The sequence below is a fragment of the Phascolarctos cinereus genome, unplaced genomic scaffold (assembly GCF_003287225.1).
Source record: "Phascolarctos cinereus isolate Bilbo 61053 unplaced genomic scaffold, phaCin_HiC Scaffold_664;HRSCAF=1299, whole genome shotgun sequence".
In the NCBI taxonomy this organism is placed as follows: domain Eukaryota; kingdom Metazoa; phylum Chordata; class Mammalia; order Diprotodontia; family Phascolarctidae; genus Phascolarctos; species Phascolarctos cinereus.
The window spans coordinates 767-23016 of record NW_027556029.1 but is presented as its reverse complement, the minus strand read 5'-3'; the positions used below and the strand labels follow the sequence as shown (position 1 = coordinate 23016).

At 38.6% G+C, this 22250-nt stretch overlaps 1 long non-coding RNA gene across 1 annotated transcript; it reads left to right on the top strand.

Moving 5' to 3' along the window:
- Positions 1-297: 297 nt before the first annotated feature.
- On the top strand, positions 298-18384 carry LOC110204593 (uncharacterized). The gene is made up of 5 exons (XR_002323348.2): positions 298-396; positions 10520-10764; positions 12590-12831; positions 14963-15207; positions 18208-18384. It is a non-coding gene; the product is annotated as an uncharacterized LOC110204593 (long non-coding RNA).
- The last annotated feature ends 3866 nt before the right edge of the window (positions 18385-22250 follow it).

The following is a 22250-nucleotide window of genomic DNA, read 5'->3' as shown; positions in this document are numbered from 1 at the left end:
GTTCAGTCCCCTGTTGGTGACCAAGGGAAAACCACTTAACCTCTCAGTGCCTCTGGGAACTTTGACCAGACTTTCTGGGTTTCAGTTTCTTCACCTCTATAACGATATACTTCAACAAGACCTCTGCCATCTCTTCTATCTTTAAGTCTATGAAAACTTTTCTTCTGGCTCAGCATACCTCACCAGGAGAGAAGAAAAGATAATAGCTTTGTGGCCTTTTGCAGCCATCAAACTTCCAAGACTTCCTAGTTGTTGACTAGAAGCCTGCCACCTTTGGTACAAAGGGTCTGTAAAGTATCTAAGGGAAGAAGATCCAGACATATGCTCACCTGACAAGAAGAGACATACCCAGAAACAAAGCTGAAAATGCCAAAACGGCTCTGAGGACCCAGACAAGTGAGTTTTTATAGGACTTAAGAGATGAGAGGAGAAACAATTCCATGGAACTCTCTTGACCTGGGTTCTCATGGCCAGGAGAACACGATATGGCCATATCACAATGTATTAGAAAGGTCATAGTATCAGAGGTCTAAATTTGGAAGGTCCCTTAGAAGAAATAGGCCAATTCCCTCGTTTTACAGATAAGAAGACTGAGGTATAGGAAGGCTAAAGATGTTGCCCAACATAACAGGTAGTGAGGTTGTAGAAACAGGATTTGAACCCAGATCCTCTGACTCCAAATCTGGTCTCCCACTTTCCACTACCTCCTGATCTTTAGAAGGTCACTGAGACTTACTCTGAATGGTATCTAATCTTTTTCTTGGATCTCCTATGCTCATCACTCTCCTCTTCCCAAAATTTTTGTCAAACAGTTTCAGAAAAAGGCCCACTCCCTTCATATAATACTCACTTACAAAGGCAGGTTAGTCAGACACAGATATGAAAGACTTTTTCCCCTTTTATCAATATCCTCCATAATTCTGGGAACTGTTGCTGCTGGCTCACTAAAACCCTACTGACATTCAGAACCTCTTGAGCCCTGGACCCAAAACCAGCAAGAAAAAAAAAAAGTATGCCAGTCCACCCCCCTCCCTCTCTAGCGATGCTTCTAAAGACACCTGAACAGCCAGGGAGAGACAGAGACAAAGAGAGACAGACAGATACAGAGACAGAGAGAGAGAGACAGAGACAGAGAGAGAGAGAGAGAGAGAGAGAGAGAGAGAGAGAGAGAGAGAGAGAGAGAGAGATTACAAAGGAGAGGGAAAGGAGGAGAGAAACAGAGACACACAGAGAGACAGAGATAGAGACAGAGTGAGAGGAAGAGAGAGAAACAGAGAAAGAGAGAGAGAGATGAGAACATAGAAGGGGGAGAGAGAGGAAGGGAGGGAGAGGAAGAGACAGAAAGAAGTAAAGGGAGTCACTGGGAATATAGTTCAGATGAGGTAAGGAAATTAGCACAATGAAGAAAAGGTGAGGCTGGGGTAGGGATAACCTGGGTAGGACCTAGTAGGAAACAAAGGAAAGGACTCCTTTATAATGAGGTCATCAAGTTTTAGGCCCCTAGCCTCAGAGCTAGGGAATTCTTATTTTGACTTATTCAATGGGAGATTAATAGAGTCCTCCCACTTCCTTTCAGAGCTAGCTCTGAGACACCAGCATGTGTGTGTGTGTGTGTGTGTGTGGGCATGCTCTTGGATCACTCTAGGTGCAGGCTTCAGCCCAGGGAACTCCGAGTCAAGGGTGAGGCAGGGCTCAGAGGAGAAGCCAGAGGAACTAGAAAAGAAGGTCCCTGCCCTAGGGGACCTCTCACTCTAAAAAGTAAAAGAGACAGGGCACACCTATATCAATAAGACCTGAAAAGACAGTGGATCAAACTAGGGAACAAGCAGCCCAAAGGGCAGACCTAAGGGAGGAGTTGGGTGAGGGAGGGAAATAATTAACCCCCCTCAAAAGAAAATGTTTTTAAAATTACCACTGAAGTACAGGAATTTGGAGGCAGAAGAGCTAGGTTTGAATTTGGGCTCTGTGATTAACTACTGTGACTTTGGACAAGTGGTCCTTTCCATCTTCTTCTGTATCAGTAAAATAGGAACAATAATACTTAGCTACTTCTACAGGGGAAGAAAAGGGAACAAGCTTGATTTGTTAAGCACCTACTATATACTGGCCATTACAAATATTATCTCATTTGATCCTCACAACCCTGGGAGATAGGTGCTATTATCATCCCCATTTTATACTCAAGGAAACTGAGGCAGACAGTGGTTTAGTGATTTACCCAGGGTTCCACAAAGCTAGTAAATGTCCAAGGCTGTATTTGAATTCCAGTATTATGAGATCAAATGAGTTAACGTACAGCAGTGTACAGCAGTGTTTTGTTTTGTTTTGTTTTTTACAAAATGTGAGCTGCTGTTGTTTTTATAAAATGGAAGAATTATGCTAGATAGTCCAAGATCCCTCCAAGTTCCTATCATCTTCTTGTCTACTTGCCACAAATAGAACCTGATGCTTCTGCACCCACACAACACACATCTCCTTCCTTGGAAAAGGTTAGCAAAAGACAAAGATGTTACTACTCTTTCTCTTGAGGCCTGGGACAGTGCTTTGTATGTACTGGGTGGGAACCAATATAAGACATCCTGACTGGACATTTCACTGGTTGTGCCCATGCCTGGCTGTTCTCCTTCCTCATCCCCATCTCTGTCTCCTCACCTTCTTCAAGTCTCAGCTAAAAATTCTACCTTCTACAAGAAGCCTTTCCCAATCTCCCTTAATTCTAGTGCCTTCCCTCTATTGATTATTCCAATTTACCTTCTTTGTACATATCTTATTTGTAATACAGTTGTTATCATGTTATCTCCTCCTTTAGACTCTTTGAGAACAAGAACTGTCTTTTGCTTTTCTTTGTATTTCTAGTGCTTACTAAGGTGCCTTGCACATAGTAGGTGTTTAACAACTGCCCGTTGACTGACTGGGTGGTCAGTCAGTGCCAAAGAAGACAGTACCTGGGGGACTTTCTGGAGCAGGGCCCCAGGTGCCTGCTTAGCCCCCACCCTCTCCATGGGTCAGTTGTCCCCTCTTCAGCTTGTCCTATTTCTACAAAACTTTTCAGTTAATAACTACAAACTGCCCCATGCCATGAGGAATTTAATTAAAGGGAAGGGAGTACATGGAAGAAGCATTATTTAAGGGGGTGGGGTGGAGAGGAGAGAGGAACTTGGCTTGCTATGTTCCAAATTAGACCCTTGTCCACCAGGCTTGGTGATGTCACTAAGAGCCCATGTGAGATGCTGCCAAGGTAGGTATCTTCCACAGCAGCCTGGTACAATTGATTTTTTTTTTCAATTGAAATTCAGGACTTGAAATTTATTAGGGATATATATAATCTTGATTTTAGCCCAGAGTTTTAGCCTGTCCAGATAGTTTTGAGTCTTGCTGCTAATCATATTTGCTGTCTCTCCCACTTTTGTTTCATCTACAGATTTGATAAGAATCATTTCCTTGTCTCAGCCAAGTCACTAATTAAAAAAAAAAAGTGGTCAAAAATATAGTCCTGTGGCTTGGTACTAGAGAGCACCTCTCAGATTCAAACAATCAACCAACAAGTATTTGTTAACCTTAAATTTAGGTTAAAATTCCAACAATAACTAGGTGCTTAGCGAGATACAGTTTAAATAAGGCATAGTTTCCAATCTCCTAGGATTTACAGTCTAATAGGGAGCAAATATTTATCATGTATTTCAATAATATTTTTATGAGAGGTACAAAGTACAGAAGCATTCCCAAAGTCTTAATGTACTTAAAACTACACCAAAACATCTACACTAGTAAAACCTGAGGGGAGGAAATGTTTCATTACTGAGGACAGATATTAAGGAAGACTTCCTGGAAGTGGTGGGGAGATTGAATGAATGATATAATTGAAAGAAATTTAAAAATTATAGGAGGAACATACTAAGGGGAAAAAGGTAAGTTTTGTTCATACATAGCATAGATTTAGAACTGGAAAGGACCTTAGTGGTCAAGTCCATCGCTTTTAAAGTCTCCTCTCCAGCTCTAATCTACGATCCTATCACTCCTTATTTTTAGGAAACTAAGCCTCACCTTTAGTAAGTGTCTGAGGCAGGATCTGAACTCAGGTCTTCTTGAGTAAAAGTAAAACACTGACACCAGAGGTGTCAGATGCATGGCAGCAACACTCTTGAATGGACCCCAAACCAGATTAAAATGAAACCGGAAAATACTTAACAAAATAAAAATACAACTAAACATAGATAATGTTGATTTGTGGTTTTCTAAGTCAATATGCAGCAGGCAGGCAGGGATCCATCTGTGTCCTACCCCATGCATCCTCTATGTTGAGCTTGAGGTACCAATAGGACAGTTAGATGGTTATGTTCTGTAGGCAGAGAAGTGGAGAGTCCAAAGGTCAGGAGAAAGGTCAAGGCCTGAGGTACAGATGGGCAAGAGTCCTTTGCATAGAGGTCATCCCTGAAGAGTAGAAATGAAGGATAATGTGAATGGAGTGATTATAAAGAACACAAAGTGGAGAACCCAAGTTGAACTCATTTGTAGGAGGACCACAAGGAACAAGTAAAAAAAAATTGAAAGAAAATAACACTTCTGAGAGAGGGGATGACTACTAGGTCAGGAAACTAAATAAAAGTTCAGGACTCAAAGAAGGGGTACATTTGAATTGAATAATAGCTAGGGGAAATAAAATATATAAAATAGAAGTATTTATCTCTAGGCCAAACCATTCATTAAGCATTTTAATTCTAGCAGCCTACACAGTTTTCTCTTTGCATCCTCATCCCTAGTGTTTGGCTGAAAGCACTTTACAAATATTAACTCACTTGACCCTTACAACATCCCTGGAAGGTAGGTGCTATTGTTTCCATTTTGCAGATGGGAAAACGGGAGGCAGGCAGTGGTCAAGTGACTAAATAGATACTTGCTAATATATCCTATGGGTTCAAAAGAATTTGCCATTGACCCCAGTATTATTCAAGTCCCCTTTCACCACCTAATCCACAAAGGTCTAAGAGTTTCTTTGCTTAAAATCAAAGGACACTTTGTCTCAGTCATACTAGTAACTTTTTTTCCAAAAACAAATTGAGATTATAATCGCTAATGATAAACATTTAAAAACATTTTTGTTTTAAATCCAATATTCTTGGCCCTTTAAGAGGAAATATTCTCCACAAATTTATATATTCCCTTAAAAAGACACGTGATGATAATTCCTTCTCTGAATAATTCTCTCCACTTTTCTTTCCTACCTCCGTAAGGGAGCAAAGAAAAAGTCTCCTCTCCTTTTTAGAGGCTTATCAGATAAAGCCACTCTCCTGAAAATCTCAGGCTTCAGCAATTTGAACCGGGTATAGTCAGTTTTCCAGCCAGATTTAATAAAACCCTCCTACAGGTTTCTCCTGAGAGGTGGATGGCCTTTTCACCCTATGTAACTTTATTAGTTTTTCAAATCAAGCTACAAAATTTTCATTTTCAATCCTTCTACTTAAAACAAACTCAAACTTCCTCACACCTTCTCAACATGCCTAAACCATCAAAAGCTGGCACAAAGGCACCCAGAACAACCACGCAAGGGTGGAGAACATAGCTTGCTACCCCCACCCAAATTACACTTACCAAGGCTGGGCAGCTTTCCTTTGCCATTCTGAAATCTGAAGGGGGATAAGAATTGCAAATCCAGAGAACAGCACTCTCCCTCTCTCTCCCCAAATAGCTTTATAATATTACTATGCATTTTAAAGAAATCACTGAAATCTTATCTCATTAAAAGCCAGAAAAACCCTTAATTTTACAACTCTAAACACACTGCCTTGATATCAGATATACTGGTGGCAGAGGTAGAAAGACAGCAATTCAAACTCTTAGGAATCCGACCAAACCTGAACCCAAATTCTTCTCAGCCCCTTCCCTCTATCAATCCCTACCATCTTGGGCGGCATGCTTGGTAGCTCCCTGCTTTTTTGATTCCATTACTCATTATCTAACTTATTCTGTTATCCCAACTTGGCCAGTGTTGGGACTGTGTGGGACAGCGACCCTAACCCAAATTAAACTCAGAGACTTCTCAAGGTGGAAAGCAAAGGTTACCTTTATTACAATCTCGCAAGATGGCTGTCTGCTCCTTCCATACATGTGGAGAGAGAGAGACTGCATAACAGGGGCCCCTTATAAAAGCAAATCTCTGCCCACCATGCAAAGTCTTCACCCACTATGCAAACAAGTTTCCACCCACCACTATCCCTTACCCCCTTAACTGGGGATGGGCTTACATTCTAAGCTCTAAAGCTTCTTCCTATCCCCTTAACTGGGAGGTGGGGCTTATATTCCAGGCCCAAAATTCAAAGACAGGGAAAGAGGTGGGAAGCCAAGGGCAAATGGCTCAGGTTGGGGGTGGGGCAGGGCTTATTCTTTCTGTTAAGTGCTTAAAAACAGGGTCTGAGTGGGGGAGGATTTTGAAAATAATAATCACAAATTATTGACCTTTTGAGGAGGCTTCATCTCTGAGAGTTCATCTCTCACAGGACCACCCCCAAAAAAATCTTATTAATCTCCCACTGAAAGTCTAAAGTGGGAGTTCTTTTCCACTGTTTCTTCTCTAATTTCAGACTTAAAATTTTTCTGGCAGACATAAAACATTTACATAAAGACAGACAGAAAACGTGTGCACGATTCTAATTCTAATCTTGACTGGTCTTTCCTTCCAGCAAGAAGCAGAGTCTGATTCCCCCAGGCTAACAGCTCTCCTTCCCCTTCCTCAATGCCTTTTCCTTTGAGCTCCTTCCTCCCATTTCTAGACCATTCCTCTAAAAGCCCCATCTGGGCTAGCCTCAACAGTTGTCAGAAATGAGGATTCTGTGGACCACCAAGGCAGGTACTCTAGCCACAAATTTTTCCCTGCTTTGATCAACAGGTCTACTTTACATGGTCTACAGCCAGTTCTTCCCTTTTTCCTTAAATCTGTTCAAACACTCCATTTGGCAAATATCCAGTCTCAGGTCTCATATGCAGCCTGGGTGAGCCAGAGAGAAAAGCAGAGGACCACCAAAAATTGGTGGGAGCCCTCTTCCTCCATTTACCCCTCAAATAACCACTCCGGGGGCCTTAAGAATATTCTGGACAATTTGCCACGTTTGTCATAAAAACCCCAGACTTAATTCAGAATTTCAGCCTGAGACTGGGCTCGGCGAATTTCCAAACAAGAGTTAGCTGGGTAATAATGAAATCACAGTTGTGGAGTGAGAGAAGAGATGCCTTTTTCATCAGTTCTCATGAGAATTAGGTGTGTATGTGCCCTCAAGGGAACCACACACTTATACAGGAGCACAGCAAGCGGTTTTATAGGATTACTTGGCTTTAACTAAAGCCCAACTTGTCCCAACATTCCTGCATGTCCCAAGTAATATCTGTGTTTGCAATGCAATATCTATTGTTTCTATAGAGCCTGTGAAAACCAATCTCTCACTCATCTTGTTTACATGTTTGTGTAAAGCAGTAAACCAATAAACCAATCTCCCTCATTTCTCACACTGTTTAATTAATTATTGGAACTCTAGAGGCTTTCTGCTGGGGGGGGGGCGGCGGGGAGACAGGGACTGACTACTCCAGGTTAATGTTGATTCAAATTGCTGAAGCCTGAGATTCCCAGAAGTGCAGTTTTTTATCTGATAAACTTCTAAAAGGAGAATGGATTTTTTTGCTCTTTTAAAGAAGTAGGAAAGAAACGGGGAGAAAATTATTCAGGGTAGTAATTGTCACCACGTGTCTTTTTAAAGGAATATATGAATTTGTGGAGAATATTTCCTTTTAAAGGGCTGAGACTTTGGATTTAAAGCAAAAATGTTTTTAAATGTTTATCATTAATGATCACAAATTCAGGTCTGATTTGATTTAAGTTTACTGTTCTGTAAAGGGAAAAAAAACAGTTGTTTTGGGATAGAAAATGATATGACTGTAAAGTGCTTAATACAATGGCATATGTTAGACATAGCATTATTATTATTTCTCTAATTTAATGTAATTGTTAAAAGTACCAAGAGTAATAAGATCAATAATCCTGTATATGTGATAATCTGGAAATGCAATTGATGTTATCTGAAGTTTATTGTTTGTGTTATTACTCTATTTCTAAATTGTATTGTATTTCTAAAACTCTTAGATTATAATATTTGAGGGACCACTGTGAGGTAGAAATGGTGCTAAAGCAGTTCTTAATCGGGAATGGATCTTTTGAAAGGATATCATACAAATGAGATACTTTGAAAACTTGGTTATATTTGGTTATAAGCAAGTAATAATAATATTGGTATTTACTATGGTAGCAGATTTTCATTTGAAATCTTGACTATTATAATAATATGTGATGGTTTAAAGTTATAGTTTCAATATTAATTATGAGATGAATGATTTTCTGTGCAAAGTGATTTGGAAATGCATTCATCTAAATTGACAATGGGTTATTTCAAAGTTTATTACTATTGTGGAAATATAATGTGTGCCCTGTGGTACAAACCTATTGTGAACAACTTATTGATATGCGCTGTTTTGGAATTAATTAGGCATCCTCCCATATATCAGAGCCTCAATTAGGAAAAAAAAACTGTGTGAATTTATGGATAATAATCCTTTCCTTTAAAGTACTAAGAGTATTAGGCCTTAGAAATTAAAATGTACTGTTGAGGTTTGGAGGTTGGGGATAGTGGGACCCACAATTGCAACTCGTGGGTCCTGCCCAGAAAAAAAAAAATTGACCCAGGCCTTCTTTCGGCCTATGACAGCTTGTTCCATGTAAGCCAGGCTCTTGAAGAGTCTGAATATTTGTGATGCTCATAAGGATGAGCGGGTATGGGGAAGTCTCGGCTATGAGGGGGATCTGGGAGTGGCCAAGTGTCTTGATGGGAGTGTCTGTGAGGTTGAATGGGGTCTAAATAAGATCAGGGATGGGAAGTATGGCCTGGGGAAACTGCTAGACCAGGTGGAGCAGTTCAGGAGAAAGGGTTTGTTTTGGGGGGCCAAGCTTGAGCCCATACCCCATCATTGCCATTAATGATTATGAATCCAAATCTGATTTAGTCAATCCAACTAAATTAAGGTCATCTGACAGTAATTAATTGGTTCTGTTTCAAGTTTTAAATATATGATAGGTGCTTATGGTATGGTTGTATTTCTGAATTTTCTTATATGGTGTAATCTGGTAAACAACTGTATCAGCTATGTTGTTAGAAAAGCAATTTCTCTTATAATCTAGAATGTTGACTAGATTAAGAATTATACTATCACAGAAAGAAAAAAAAAGGAATGGGTTGGGAAGCTGTTAGGTTATTCTATCTGACCCTGTGTTGCAATATTTTTTTAAAGTACTATAATTTGGGAAGCAAGAAGTTTTGTCTATATTTAAAGGGAAGTTTTAGCTGGGATTATTTGGTTCTCACTTATAAAATTTAAGATTGTTAACTAAGCTATTGGGAGTTATTGGTTTTGTTTGTTTTTTTAGTGAGGCAATTGGGGTTAAGTGACTTGCCCAGAGTCACAGGGCTAAGAAGTGTTATGTGCCTAAGGCTGTTTGAACTTAAGTCCTTCTGATTCCAGGGCCGGTGCTGTATCCTCTGTGCCACTTAGCTGCCTCCTGGAGTTCTTGTTTAAATTAAGCACTTATAAAAGTATTTGTGTGTGTGTGTGTGTGTGTGTGTGTGTGTGTGTGAAAGGAAACCTGGTAATTATGCAAAGAAGAGACTTTGTAAAATCTTGTAATCGTTATCAACCCTGTGCAGGAGTCTTGTGTTGTGGAATTCTTACTGAGTAAATGGCCCATTATAGACTAGAGAATTTTTGACTAGATAATTTAGGTTAACTAGCAATTTTGTGGTAATTAGGAAATTGTAAGCTGTTTTTAAGAAAGGAAAATACTTTTATGCAAAGAAAGTCTTTGGTGTGATTTTTTAAGAGGGCCTACTAAATTTGCAAGCTAGTTTTGTTGCAAATCATAATTGATATTGATGACAATTATGTCCAAACTTACTGTGAATTTTGAGTTTGTTTCCTAGGTTTGTTGTGTCCCTGGATGGGTCTTAATGGATGCTTTCTGAGAAACAAGAGTCAAAAGCAGCAACTCAATGGGAAAAGCATCAGAGATCAAAGGCTAGTGATTAATACTAAAGCAACTATTGTAATGAATTGTAAGGGGGGAGATCTTGCTTTTTTGATATGAATTCATTCCATGGCCTAGCAAGGGTTTAGAACTAATGTTTGAACTTCTCTGAACTGCCTCATTCTTTCAGATTAAGATTGGTTAGAGAAGCATAAATAAGCTTGAGAAAAAGAGAGGCAAATCTGTTAGAGTAGCAACTTATGGTCTTAATGGAAATTTGATTTTACTCAGGATGTTATCAGGAGCTAGAACATGTCTAGGAAGACATGTAAACTGCTTAGGGTTCACTTTGGAAATGTTCCCTAATTAATGTGATATTATACTCACACCTGAAACCCTGATGAAGGGAATTTGCTATCAAAGATCTTGGGGACTGTTAATGAATTCTGACTCTAACTCCAGGTATTGTCAACAAGGAACTGATTGAGCTACTAACCCATGATGCCAGAAACCCTGTGAGGGGTTTGTGAGCTGCATCTAGGAGCTGCAAGAGAGTGTTCTCATGAGAAGATTGGGAGAATGACTTTTCTGCATGACTGAGAGAGGATTCTCCTGACTCAATTTCCCCACTATGACACCTGGCAGACTTTAAGCCTGGCTCAATGCAGTTGGCTATTAAATACCTTCTGCCTGTAATTGACATGAAGGTAGGGAAGAATTGTTCCTTTACTTTAGTTATGTCCCTATTCTTTCATGGCAAATGTTTAAATTCATAAGTTTTGTAAGCATAATATCAAATCTATTAAATAATAGACTGATGCAGGAACATCTGAGGTTATTATAGTAAGATGCAAGTATAAGATTTAGTTATTTGGCCTAGAATTTTAGAATTAAGTATTCAGTCTTGACATCTATTACTAGTACATTCCTGTATAAGTCAGGGAGAGTCCTTTAATTTCTTACAATGGTATGGGGATAGTTAGGAAGCCAGCTTGTGGAACGAAGATATTATTCTGTTACTTAGTTAATACTTAGTTAATATTAAAGTTGTCTCAGTTTGTTACAATTAATGTTAAAAGAAGAGTGGCTTGTGGCCTAGCTTGTAAACGCCTTAAAAGAAGCATCTATTTTAATTATGGATTATTTATTTGTACATGACCAGAAGTTGGAATTGTTTTATTACTTGTACAGTTTTATTACTTGTGCAGTTTTAAAACTGATTACTATGTATTGGAGTCTGTTATTAATTCCTTAATAGAATCTCCTCCTCCTGATGGGGGAATATGAATAAGAATGAATAATGAATTAATGCAAGGTATAAAACTAGAACTAATGCAGAGTGTAAGGCTAGGTTCTAATTTTTCTGTTACTTTTCTAATTTGAGTTTCTTAACCATGACAACTCGCCAAAGTTCCAATTTTTGATCCTATAATAATGAAGACATAAGGGTTGAGTTAACTTTCATTATTTGCCCTGGTTATTGGCAAGGTAATTTAAAAATTGTGTTAAGATCAATCTTATAGGAGAACAGACCAAGAAAGAGAATCTCTACAAGAAGACAGTCTGCTGGACACTGCTTGAACAGCACCAAGACCAGAAAACTTCCCTGCATGATGTCCAGAATGCCAGACAACTGTATGAACAGAGACTTCTGCAGCCTTAAATGGACAATTTATCATTACTTTGGGGTCTCTGTATCTGTATTTACTAAGGGGACAGCCCCCTTTTTGATTTGTCAATGCATTGATCAATTTCTCCCTTCCTTCTCCCATATTGTTATAAGTTCCCAAAATCCCTTGATGAAATGTTGACCAATAGCACAGCCCCAGATGGAACCATTACTAAGGCATCGCAAAGTCCAACCACTTTAGCTGAGGAGCTGGCAGAGAACTCTGGCATAGATAATTAATTAAAGGAATAGTTAGAATTATGGGTTGGCAAATGGAAGGTAAAGGCAGAAGACAGCTGGGGTATTGACAGTTGTAGGCTATTGCATAATATCTTGTGAAGAGACTGAGGTGAACCCTAATTATGGTCAAAACTAGAATACATAATGAATTAAAAGATGCAGATGTAACAGAGTAAAATAAAAGAAAAAGGGGGATTGTAGGATATATGGATGTTGCTTCTGCATCAGAGGGTGGAGTCAAAGAAATAGTTTTTTTATTATTATTATTTCCACAAAAAGCCAAATAGAAACCTTAAGGAACGCAGTCTGGGGGCTAGGTGGAAGTTGAACAAAAGGGAATTATAAAAAACACTCTTGGTGGTGAAAAGACTAACCTGCTGAAAACCAGTTCTGAGGTTAACATAAAAAGGGGTGTTCCCAAATAAGGGCCCAATGGCAGAATTGTGGGGAATGGGAGATGTAATTAGGGTGGAGGCTCACGAGGGAGAGGAGTAATAGGTGCTTGGATAGGCTATAACCTCTATAATACCCAATGGATGCTGAAACAAGGGAAGGAATTTCGAATGGGGAATAGGGAATAAAAAGATGTGCATTTGTCGATACATGTGCTCTCACACATACAGGATGCCCAGCCTTCTTCCTAATTCAACAATGGCTTCATGGAATTCATGATATTGATATAGATAACAGGAACCAGCAAAGACTTCAGGAAAAAGTAGTCAAGCCACTTCATTTCCATTCCCTCATCTGCAAAAACTTGGAACCTTAGGAATTATCCAAGACAATACTTCACTTTATAGAGATGAGGAAAGTGAGCACAGCTCTTCCAGCCCAAGGAGAAGGTGGATCCGGGTTTCAGACCTGGGTAAGCGTACACAGCAGTGTTTCTAATAATAATGTTTTAGCCTGGAGAATACCCTAGAGAAACCCTTCTCGTGCCCCCCAGCCTCCATTCTACAACCCAATGCCACATTGCCTCCATCGCTATTTTGCCAATAGGGAACCTGGCTGCCCAAAGGAAGATCCTGGCACATGTGGCTGGGCATTAGCCTCTTCTTGCAGCTGTGTTCCCACATGCTGTCACTTAACTTGGATTCTCTCTCCAGCCAGCCAGCGCCTTTGCCTCAGCGAGCCAGATAGGACAGCCCTTGCACAAGCAGGGCTCCCAGCCATTCCAGGAGGGACTCAGCTGACTGACTGCCCAGGCCAGGCCCCACTTCTACTGTCTACTCCCTCTACCAGTTCAATCTCCTCCTTCACTCTTCTAACACACCCTAAGTCTCAGGTGACCAGAGCTCGGACCTGCAAATCCCCACCCACAGCCTCCAGCCTACCAGCCCCTTAGCCTAAGGAGGAGCCAGAGTGAGACTCAATCCCACAGAGGCTACTACAGAGGCACAGAAGACCCAAATGGGCTTGACTTGGCCACATCCTGGCTGCTCCATAAGAATAGGACAGGAATAGGAGACTACGAGTTCTCCTGACTCAGCTGAGGTCAATGACTCACTGACACCCAACCAACCAATCTTTTTCCTTTCCCTAGCACCCTGTGCCTCATAGCATCACACCTGGAGGAGGACTCTTGTACTTCTTCCCCAGGAGAAGAGCTTGCTAACCCTATTTAATCCCCTCTAAGCCTGTCACCCCAGAGGCAAGATTCCCCAAACCTAGCATTTTACACTGCTTTCCATCATTCTCCTAGCTTTTCTTTGTAGCTCTAGAGCCACATGTGGATGCAGATCCCATCTCTAACACTTAAATCCAGCCTCAGACACTTATTAGATCCAATGCTAATGTCAGAAGGCAGGGCAGCCTGGTTATTTCAAGGCATAATAGTGATTGAGATTCTACTCTGTTACAAATATATCTTTATATATACATATACATATATGTGTGTATGTGTGTGTGTATACATACATACATATACGCACATGTGTATGTATGTATATAAATATGTATGTGTATATATGCACATACATAAATACATATACATATATACATGTGTGTACACACAAAACACACACACACGAAATGACCATGATTTTCTGAACTGCAAAGCAGGACTCAGACTAAGGCTACTCCCTTTTGTAAAACTTCATAAATAATAATGACTCAAATTCTATATAGCCTACCAAGGTTTAGCAAGCACTTTACTCCCCAAAGCCATCCCATAATGAGGTTCAGAGATGCTCCGGTACTACTTATCCAAGCTCTCACACGTAATAAGTGGCAAAGAATTATTGCTGCAAGCCAGGTCTCCTAGCCTTGCATTTGCACTGCTTTTCATTACATACCTATAGATAGCTAGATACTGCCATAATAAACAGAGTGCTGGACCTGGAATCAGGAAGATTTCAAATCTAGTCGTAGACACTTACCATAGCTGTGTGACCCCAGGTAAGTCACTTAACCTCTGACTACCTCAATTTCCTCAGTACCTACCTTCCAGGGTTGTTATAAGGATAAAATCAGATCATATTTGCAAAGCACTATATAAATGCCAACTATTTATTAAATACACACTTTATTTTCTCAAAATGTGAATTGCCCTGGAACAGACATTACTGTGCAGGACATATATCACTATATATTAGGACAATATGTGTGTGTGTGTGTGTGTGTGTGTGTGTGTGTGTGTGTGTTACGGCAGCTGGGTGGTGCAGTGGATATAGTGCTAGGCCTGTAGAAAGAAAGACCTCAGTTCAAATCTGGCCCCAGACACTTACTAGCTGTGTGTCCCTGGAAAAGTCACTTCACCCTGTTTGCTTCAGTTTCCTCATCTGTAAAATGAGCTAGAGAAGGCAATGAGAAACTACTTCAGTACCTTTGTGAAGGAAAACCCCAAATGGGGTCATGAAGAGTTGGACACAACTGAAAATGACTAAACAACAACAAAACAACACATATAACTATGGGGTGGGGAGGGAGGAAAGACTCTTCTTTGAACTGTGATAAAAAGTGTTTAATAACCAAGTGCTGTCCCTTCCCCTCTCAAGGTCTGTTTCCTCATTTGGGAAAGGAAGAGATCACAGTAAATGACTGTGAAGGTCTGTTCCAGCTCTAACTCCTATTATCAAGAGCCACACCAATGAGGAAACTGAAGCTCAAAGTCACAGTTCACAAGTGGGAGACAAATGGCTGAGGTTTCCAGTCTCAATCCAAGTGACCACTCCTTTCCCCACCCCATTTCCTCAACTGCATGCTCTCCTGCTTAAGACATTTCAACAGCTTTGAACTGAAGGTATAATAAAAAACAATAATAACTTACGTACTTATATGGCTTTATTATTTTCAAAGCGCTTTCTTACAGATGATCTAATTTGAGCCTCACAATGAGCTTGTGAGGTAGGCAGGGCAGATATTATTCTAATTTGACAAATTAGGAAATGGAGGTTCAGAAGTGAAATAACTTGCCCAAGGTTACACAGCAGAATGAGATAGTTGAAGTCCCTTGGCTTTTTTCCAGGGCATCCTGACATATAGAAAGGGTAGGATGGGGAAAAGACTGGATTTGGAATTGGAGGAGCTGAATGAAAATCTTTCCTTTGTGACAATTCTCTGGACCTCAGATTCTTCCTATAAAATGGACTGATTGACCTGGCCTGTCCACTGGTCAACTCTAGTCCTTTTGTCTAAGATCCTTCTTTAGCCATGGAAAGGTATCCTATATTTGCAGGCATCAGTTTTCCCAGCTATGATATGGGGGAGAAACCTTCATAGCATGCTGAATTTACAGTAAAAGGACCTGGACTCGAATCCCTGGCTCAGCAACTGAGGTAGGATTTGAACTCAGACCTTCTGCTACTTACTATCTACCTGTATGAACCCTGGGCTAATCATTTCATTTCTCTAGGCCTCAGTTTTCTCTTTTGTAAAAATCAGGAGGCTGGCCTAGTACTAGGTAATCTCTAAAGTTAATTCCAGCTTTAACTTTCTGATTACAATCATTTCTCTTTCCTCCATAAGGATGTATTAATAACAATAATTTTAGTTTTTGCTGTTGTTGTTCAGTTGTTTTTAGTCACGTTCAACTCTTCATGACCATATTTTGGGGCAGAGATACTAGAGTTGTTTCTCATTTCCTTCTTCAACTCATTTGACAGATGAGGAAACTGAGACAAATAGAGTTAAGTGACTTGCCTGGGGTCATATAGCTGGTAGATGTCTGAGGCTGGATTTGAACTTAGGATGAAGAGTCTTCCTGTCTCTAGGCCCGATGCTGTATCCCCTGTACTGCCACTAATAGTTCAAACTATTTAATACTTTAAGGTTTACAAAGCACTTTGCATATGCAAACTCATTTTATCCTGGGAGGTAGGTACTAGTATTATCCTCATTTTATAGTTGAGGAAACTGAGACTTAACCAGGTTAAAAGACTTACCCAAGGTTACCCAGCTAGGAAGTATAAGAAGCAGGCTTTGAACTCAGACCTTCCTCACAATACAAGTCCTACACTTTATCCATTTCAACCTAACTGTTTAAGAGTCTTGAAGACAAATAAAATGGAAATGGGAAAATGTCATGTAAATACCGGCTGAGCCCATAGACACTAACACTCTAGAGAATGAGTCTAGGTTTGCAGGGGTAAAGAGTCCATTTAACTAGGATTTTTTTTTAACCTCCATTGAGCTCTTCACAAAGGCTTTTCACAGATGTTATCTTATGTGTGATCTTCACTTCAACTTTTGGAGGGAGATATTATTATCCCCATTTTACACTTGAGGCTCAAAGAGTTTAAATGATTCACTCAAAGTCTGCTACATAATACAGGTTAAGCATGAACTAGAACCGGGTCTTTGAGCCTTAATCTAGTGTTTCTTCTATCTGCATCAATCAATCAACCAATCAACAAGCATTTATTAAGTACTTACTATGTGCCAGGAAATCCCAAGTACTAGGGGACCCAAATAGATGCAAAAACAGTCTCTGCCCAGAAGGTGCTTACCTTCTAATGGAGAGAGGACATGTAAATAATTCAGCACATACATGATACATACAGAGCTGGCAGAAGTTTGTCTCTAAGGGGAAGGCACTGGAAGCTGGGGGAAATGCTTAAGACCTCCTGCGGAAGGTTGTCTTGGAGCTGAGTCTTGAAACACGCAAGAGAGTCTAAAGAGGTGGAAGTGAGGATGAATGTTTAAAAAATGGAAATGCTTGGGTTCATTACCAGTAATGAACATTTTACACTACAAAGGAAAATTTTAAAGTATTTGCCTCAAATCACCGCCTTTGTCTTCTGAAGATCCCCAAGGAAAATGGCAGTAGAGGATGTGGAAAGAATACTGAGCTTAAAGCCTTGGTCTTGATTCTAATAGTAGCACATGGTCTTGATTCCAATACCAGCAATGTCACTTTTTAAGTGTAATATTAGGCAAATAACTTCAGTTCTCTAGGCCTTTCCTAACTAGAGAATGGGAATTATACTTCTTACCCTGTAATCTCCTTACAAAGTTGCTGACAGGAAATCATTTTGTAAGAAACATAACATAAGCTATAATTTATTAACTGCAAAATGAGATCATAAACATGATTACTGAATAACATAAAGAACATAAGCTCCCAATGGGCTTTTTGGACTATTTGTTATTTAAAAAATAGTTGATGGATATGAACAGGCAGTTCTCAGATGAAGAAATTAAAACTATCTACAGTCATATGAAAAAATGCTCTAAATCACTATTGATTAGAGAAGTGCAAATCAAAACAACTCTTAGGTACCACATCATACCTATCAGATTGGCCAAGATGACAAAACAAGGAGATGATAAATGTTGGAGAAGATGTGGGAAAATTGGAACACTAATGCATCGTTGGTGTACTTGTGAAATGATCCAACCATTCTGGAGAGCAATTTGGAACTATGACCAAAGGGCTATAAAATTGTGCATACCCTTTGACCCAGCAATAGCGCTTCTAGGGCTATGTCCCAAAGAGATCATACAAATGGGGAAAAGACTCACATGTACAAAAATATTTATAGCAGCTCTTTTTGTGGTGGCAAAGAATTGGAAACTGAGGATGCCCATCAACTGGGAAATGGCTGAAGAAGTTTTAATATATGAATGTAATCGAATACTATTGAGCTATAAGAAATGATGAACAGGCTGATTTCAGAAAGATCTGGAAAGATTTGTATGCTGAGTGAAATGCTGAGTGAAATGAGCAGAACCAAAAGAAAGTTATACACAGTAACAGCCATGTTGTGCGAGGACTAATATTGATAAACTTAACTCTTTCCAGCAATACAAGGATCTAAGACATCTCCAAAGGCCCTGTGATGGAAAATGCTATCCACATCCAAAGAAGGAACAATGGAATTTGAATGCAGATTGAAGTACAGTATGCTATTTTTTTCCTCTTCTGTTGAGTTTTGTTTCCTCTTTCTGTTGGTTCCTCCTACTGGTTCTAATTCTTACTTATAACATCACTAATGTGAAAATATGTTTAACAGGAATGTATATGTATAGCTTATATAAGATTGTGTGCCATCTTCGGGAGGGTGGTATGGAGGAAGGGGGAGAAAAATTTTAAACTCAAAAGCATATTGAAGTGATTGTTGATAAGTCAAAATAAATTAATTAAAAAAAATGACTTGGGTCTCTGCTCAGAGTCTAGATTCCAGTTGAAGCTGTGTTCCTGTCTGAGAGGCCTCCTAACACGATGTCTAGGGTACATTCATGGAATAGAAATCACTGGGCCAGGACTAGCAAATCACTTTGGAGACTGGTTCAGGAAGAACCCAAATCTAGTTCATCTCAGTGGATACTCAAGGCCTGAAATGGATAATATAACAGTAGAAAGAATACAAGGAATGTTAATAACTTGTGAAAGAATCCCATTCTCTTAAACCTCTGTTGGGCCATAGCAATGCTGAGTTACAATTCCACTTTTCTAATTCAACTAAAGAGATATCTTTTAGTTATTCCATCTCATTCATTAAGCTTCACAATCTCTACATATTAAAATAGAGAAAATACAAGGAAGGTCAAGGACTTCTGAGAAAATCCCATCCTGTTAATCATATGTTGCGCCACAGCAATGTTGAGTTACAATTCCACATTTCTAATTCAAGAAAAGAGATATCTTTTAGTTATTCTGTTTCATGCATTAAGCTTCACAGTCTCTATGCATTACAGTAGAAAGAATACACGGAATGTTAACAACTTCTGAGGAAATCCCACCCTTTTAATCCTATGTTGGGCCAAAGCAATGTTGAGTTACAATTGCACTTTTCTAATTCAACTAAAGAGATATCTTTCAGTTATTCTATCTCATGCATTAAGTTTCACTGTCTCTTCACATTACAATAAAAAGAATAGAAGGAATGTTAACAACTTCTGAGAAAATCCCATCCTTTTAAACCTCCTTTAGGCCATAGAAATGTTGAGTTACAATGCCACTTTTCTAATTCAATTAAAGAGATATCTTTTAGTTATTCTATCTCATACATTAAGCTTCACTGTCTCTTCACATTACAATAAAAAGAATAGAAGGAATGTTAACAACTTCTGAGAAAATCCCACCCTTTTAACCTCCTTTAGGCCAAGAAATGTTGAGTTACAATTTCACTTTTCTAATTCAATTAAAGAGATATCTTTTAGTTATTCTATCTCATACATTAAGCTTCACAGTCACTACATATTACTATAGAAAGAGTACAAGAAATGTTATCAACTTCTGAGGAAATCCCATCCTTTTAATCCTACTTTGGGCCAAAGCAATGTTGAGTTACAGTTTCATTTTTCTAATTCAACTAAAGAGATATCTATTAGTTATTCTATCTCATGCATTAAGTTTCACAGTCTCCACATGTTAAAAGAGAGAGAATACAAGGAATGTTAACAACTTCTGTGAAAATCCCATCCTTTTAAACCTATGTTGGGCTACAGCAACGTTGAGTTACATTTTCCACTTTTCTAATTGAATTATAGAGATGACTTTTAGTTATTCTCTCCCATGCATTAAGTTTCACTGTCTCTACATATTATAATAGAAAGATAACAAGGAATGTTAACAGCTTCTAATGAAATCCCATCCTTTTAATCCTATGTTGGGCCACAGCAATGTTGAGTTACAATTTTACTTTTCTAATTCGACCAAAGAGATATCTTTTAGTTTTTCCATCTCGTGCATTAAACTTCACAGTCTCAACATATTACAAGAGAAAGAATACAAGGAATATTAACAACTTCTGAGAATTTCCCATCTTTTTAGTCCTCCTTTGGGCCATAGAAATGTTGAGCTACAATTTAACTTACCTAATTTAGCTAAAGAGATATCCTTTATTTATTCTATCTCATGCATTAAGTTTCACTGTCTCTACATACTGCAATAGAAAGAGAAGAAGGAATGTTAAGAACTTGTGACAAAATCCCATCCTGTTAATCCTATGTTGGGCCACAGCAATGTTGAGTTACAATTTCACTTTTCTCCTTCAACTAAAGAGATATCTTTTAGTTATTCTGTCTCATGCATTAAGCTTCACAGTCTCTACATAGTGAAAGAGAGAGAATACAAGGAATGTCAAGAACTTCTGAGAAAATCCCATCCTTTTAATCGTATGTTGGGCCACAGCAATGTTGAGTTACAATTCTACTTTTCCAATTCAATGAAGGAGATATCTTTTAGTTATTTTATCTCATGCATTAAACTTTACAGTCTCTACATATTACTATAAAAAGAATACAAGAAATGTTACCAACTTCTGAAGAAATCCCATCCTTTTAATCCTATGTTGGGCCAAATCAATGTTTAGTTACCATTTCACTTTTCTAATTCAACTAAAGACATATCTTTTAGTTATTCTACCTCATGCATTAAGTTTCATTGTCCTTACATATTACAATAGAAAGATGAGAAGGAATGCTAACATCTTCTAACAAAATCCCAACCTTTTAATCCTATGTTGGGCCATAGCAATGTCGACTTACAACTGCACTTTTCTTAATCAACTACAGAGATACCTTTTAGGTATTCCATCTCATGCATTATGCGTCAATGTTTCTACATATTACAATAGAAAGAATACAAGGAAAGTTAACAACTTCTGAGAAAATCACATCCTTTTTATCCTATGCTGTTCCATAGCAATGTTGAGTTACAATTCCATTTTTCTAAATTAACTAAAGAGATATCTTTCACTTATTCAATCTCATGCATTAAGCTTCACAGTCCAATGGAAAGAATACAAGGAATGTGAACAACTTCTGAGAAAATCCCATGCTTTCAATCCTATGTTGGGCCATAGCAATGTTGAGTTACAATTCCAATTTGTAATTCAACTGAAGAGATATCTTTTAGTTATTCTATCTAATGCATTAAGCTTCACTGTCTCTACATATTACAAGAAAAATAGAAAGTGGAATTGTAACTCAACATTGCTATGGCCCAACCTAGGATTAAAAGGATGGGATTTTCATATTAGTTGTTAACATTCCTTGTATTCCTTCTCTTCTAATATGTATAGACTGTGAAGCTTACCGCATAGGACAGAGCAACTAAAAGGTACCTCTTTAGTTGAATTAGAAAAGCAGAAAAGAGCATTAGAAAGATGGCATTTTCTCAGATGTAGTTAACATTCCTTGTATTCTTTCTATTATAATATTTGGAGACTGTGAAACTTAGTGCATGAGATAGAATAACTAAAAGGTATCTCTTTAATTGAGTTAGAAAAGTGGAACTGTAACTTAACATTGCTAGGGCCCAACATAGGATTAAAAGGATGGTATTTTTTCAGAAGTTGTTAACATTCCTTGTATTCTTTCTACAGTAATATGTGGAGACTGGGAAGCTTAATGCATGAGATAGAATAAATAAAACATATCTCTTTAGTTGAATTAGAAAGGTGCAATTGTAACTCAACATTACTATGGCACAAAAGAGGATTAAAAAGATGGGATTTCCTCAGAAGTTGTTAACATTCCTTGTATTCTTTCTGTTCTAATATGTAGAGACTGTGAAGCTACAACTAAAATATATCTGTCTAGTTGAGTTAGAAAGTAGAATTGTAACTCAACATTCCTGTAGCACAACATAGGATTAAAAGCCTGGGATTTTCTCAGAAGTCATTAACATTTCTTGTTATCTTTCTATTGTAATATGTAGAGACAGTGAATCTTAATGCATGAAATAGAACAACTAAAAGATATCTCTTTAATTGAATTAGAAAACTGCATTTGCAACTCAACATTGCTATGGCCCAAAAGAGCATGAAAAGGATGTATTTTCTCAGCAGTACTTAACATTCCCTGTATTCTTTTTATTGAAATATGTAAAGACAGTGA